Source organism: Orycteropus afer, unplaced genomic scaffold, assembly GCF_000298275.1.
Source record: "Orycteropus afer afer isolate SDZICR_OR568_19922 unplaced genomic scaffold, OryAfe1.0 scaffold00188, whole genome shotgun sequence".
In the NCBI taxonomy this organism is placed as follows: domain Eukaryota; kingdom Metazoa; phylum Chordata; class Mammalia; order Tubulidentata; family Orycteropodidae; genus Orycteropus; species Orycteropus afer.
Genome location: NW_006921775.1, coordinates 4,626,228 through 4,630,401, shown reverse-complemented (window position 1 = coordinate 4,630,401; position 4,174 = coordinate 4,626,228).

Sequence of the window (4,174 nt, the reverse complement as noted above, 5' to 3'; positions counted from 1 at the left end):
TCAATCCTTTGAAGATACCTAAAGATAATTCTTTTGAATTCCTTATCAGAGAGTTCCAATGCTGCCTCTTTCTCAGGGAAGTGTTCTGGGTCTGTATCCTGCTCCCTTGTTTCTACCACTTTATCTTGCTTCTTTGTGTGGACTGTGATGGTCTGTTGTTCCCAAGGCATCATGGCATTGTTGTATTTAGATCTCTGTTAACTGTTTGTAAAGAGCAGCCAAGGGTGATTCAGGCTCTTCTCTGAATGTCTTTTAGTCTCTGAGCGAAATATATTGGTTGGATGGAGACTGGTGAGACCTCCAATACTATGGCCCTGGGATACATTTTGAGCCTGGAATAAAACTCACTCCCAGGGGCTGGCTCTCAGCCCAATAGTAAACAAGATGTTTATGCAGACCACTCAACCCAAGGTGATTCACCCACATACTCTGTGGAGATGCATCCCTTGCAGGAATTGACCACAGGGCACCAGAGGGGCAATATTCACATGGAGAAAATGCAGGACATACAGGAGTGCATAACTATGAGGCAGGTGTGTGTGTGTGCTTGTGTTACTTGGCAGGGAGGGGAGGAGACTGGTTAGGGTTGGGGACGGTAAAAAAAAATGGTAGGTTATTTGATTTGACGGAATCATAAATTTCTTTAAGTCTCTGAGCAAAATATAGTTTGTTATAGTACTCAAGAATAAATTCAGAGAAGCCACAAGGCAGGAAACAGTATTTCAATGAGAATGGAGTTCTCTGCTCACTGGGCTGGTGAAAGTAGAGGGCCAAGGGAAGGGTTGGAGGAAGGATTTCTGATTATTCTTTAGCACCCACCTCTCAGAGCCATTCTCTTCTCTGCTGTGGCCCAGAGCTTGACCTCTATATAATTTTTCAGACCCTAACTCTTGTGCCCTGTAACAGCTGGTTGGATTCTGCCAATGGAAAGTACTAGCTGGGGTTCAGAATGTGGGAAGAGAGAGAGTTAGGAGTACTTCATACATTCTCCTCCTTTTTCTTATGGTGGTTCTTTTCCTTCATAGCTTCTTGTTGTTTGCCCTCAAGTCAATGCTGACTCATGGCACAGCTTGAAACCAGTTCATTCTGGTTCCATCTCAGAATTTGCATTTCTGCCCCAGATGTACGGAATCAAAATCTATATTCTTACAGACCTACGTTCTTATGTGTTTATAATAATCTCCTGAACATCTTGTTAGATTGCAGATTCTCATTCAGTATTTCTGGGGTGGAAATACAAATTCTCAGCAGGGGTTGAATTGAAATAAACCTGTGGGAAGCCCCGCTCATAGTGACCCTATAGAACAGAGTAGCCCTGCCTGATAGGGTTTCCTAGGCTATAATCTTCACAGAAGGCATTCTAGTGGCTTAGTACATAGGGTGTTTTAACTGCTAACCAGAAAGTTGGCGGTTTGAACCTACCAGCCACTCCATGGAAGGAAGACTGGGCAATCTACTTCCTTAAAGATTTACCACCTTGGAAACTCAAAGGGGGTCGCTATGGTTGGAATTGACTCAATGGCAGTGAGTTTGTTTTGGTTTGGTTTAATCTTTACTGGAGCAGATTCCAAGTCTTTTCTCCCACAAAGCAGCTAGTGGGTTTGAACTCTGATTTTCTGATCAGCAGCTCACAGTTTAACCATTGCATGACCAAGGCTCCTTTCTTTTAGCAGTGGTTCTCAAAGCATGATCTACAGATTAGCAGCATCCATGGACCTGCATCACCTAGGAATGTGATAGAAATGCAAATTCTTTGGCCCCAGTCCTATGGAGGGGCCCAGCAATCCATTTTAACAAGCCCTCAAGGTGATTTTGATGTCTCTAGAGCTTGAGCACCACTAATAGATGGCCACCGTTCATGTTGGGCAGCCCATCTTCCACAGTCCCAGCTTTCGTTAGCCTCTAGATACCAACTCTTCCCTACTGTAGTGCGATGAATAGTGGCTTCCCAAAAGATATGTTCATACTCTACTCCCTTGAAACTGTAATGTGACTTTATTTGGAAAAAGGATCTTTGTAGATGAAATTAAAGTAAGGATCCTGAGGTGAGATCATCCTGGATTGCCTGAATGGCCCCTAAGTCTGATGACAAATGTCCTAATAAGATACAAAAGAGAAGACCATGTGAAGATGGAGGCAGAGAATAGAGTTTTGCAGCCACAAGCCAAGGATTGCTTGGTATCAGGAAACGCTGGAAAAGAATTCTTCGTCCTTAGAGTGTTTGGAGGGAGTGCAGCCCTGCTGACACCTTTATTTTGGACTTTTGGCAGCCAAAACTGTAGAAGAATAAACTCCTGTTGTTGAAAGCCTCACAGTTTGTGGTAATTTGTTATGGTACCTTCTCTGCCCTCTAAAGGGGTGAGTTGGGCTTCCCAGCACTGCTAGTTCTTGGGTACCTCACCACCATTTTTGGTTACCTTATCATTTAAGTCATCTGAGTGTGCTATCTCCTTCTGAGACCCTGACTGAGACACAGAGGGATCAACTGTTGACAAAGGCTAGAAATGAAAATGTTGAGGACAACAGTTGCATGATCATATCAAGACAGAGGAGCAGGGAACACATAGATACTGAGCACCTACCGTGTGCCAGGCTGTTCTGGTTACCTAGTGCCACTCTGACAAGAATATACCACAAATGGGATGGTCTTAAACAGGAGTTTATTCTTACAATTTGGAGGTGTTAAGTCCAAGTTCAAAGTGCCAGGCTCTAGGGGCTGGGTAAAAGCCCCTCAACCTTGGAATCCAGCTCTGCCTCCTGCTCCCAGCCCACTGGAGCTAGAGGCATTTCTTCACTCAAACAGCTGCTGGCTTCTGAGGCTGTGAAGCCCCAAGGTTGGCAGGTAAAAAGGCACAGTCCTGATATTACCAGACCACATGGCAGGCCATTAACTTAAGTCCATTGTAAGTCCCAAGGTTGGCAGAGCATGACAGGCTGCTGAGCAATGACACGGCTACATGCAGAGTCCAAGCATGCCATAGGCTTCTCCTTATATACAGGAAGCAGACCACATACCCAAAGGCAGCTACTTAGCTGCTCCCAGTAGATTCTACCATGGAGTTGATTACTAGTCTCATCATGGGAAATACTACATCCAGCTGCCCAGCCACTCAACCAGGCCTAGCCAAGTTGACGTACAAACATAACCATCACACAGGCATTCACTCATTTAGTCCTCACTGATAGTCAGCTGAGCCAGACCTCACACTGCTCCCTAACCTCTGTCATAGAGCAGCCAATTCTGCTTCCTGGTCAATGAAGTACCTTGAAAATCTTGCCCCTGACATCAGCTACACAGATCTCACCTTCACCCATCAAGTCATCATGAAAGAGTAGCTGGCAGGAAGGGCATGGGAACAGAGACTAGGCTGGTATGCAACTTATGAGCTAGCTGTGTGATATTGGACAAGTCACATTCACTCTCTGAGCTCAAGTTCCTGTTCTGTAGAAAGGGATATTAATACTTGTGGTGCGGTGTGTTGAGAGGATTTTAGGAGGTACATATGGAGAACCCAGAAACATATCTAGCACAGAGTAGGCCTTCCCCATAAAGGTGAGATGAAGGGAGAGAATATGGTTGGTTAAGTGAGTCAGATCAAACTTTTTTTTTTTTTTTTAATATTGGTCTGGGAGTATTATGTTGTCAAGGAAAAGGCACTTCCAAGTGGTAGAATCCTTAGGAAGCTAAGAGAACTTCTCTTTTTATGAAAATATTTATTGTGATTTGGGTGCAAAGTTACAAAGTAGATTCATTTTACACTCAGTAGTTCATACACATTTTGTTTCATAGCACCAATTACAATCCCCACAATGGAACAACTCTCCTTCCTGTGGTTACCCCTTCCCTGTGGCCTTCTTACCTATCCATTCCTGTCTGTCTAGCTTTTCTCCTGTATAAATGCTGACTTTCTGATCTCTCACTGTCGATTGCCCTTGTTGTTGTTGTTATGTGCTGTCAAGTTGGACCCGACTCATAGCAATCTCTCCTTGGGTTTCTGAGGTGATATCACTACGGAAGTAGATTGCCCAACCTTCCTTCTGAGGAGTGGCTGGTGGGTTTGAACCTCCAGCCTTCTGGTTAGCAGTAAGTGCCTTAGGTACTATGCTACCAGAGCTCCTCAGATGACGTATAACACTGGGAAAGTCAACTGCAAGGGACCTCTTTCAAGTGCTG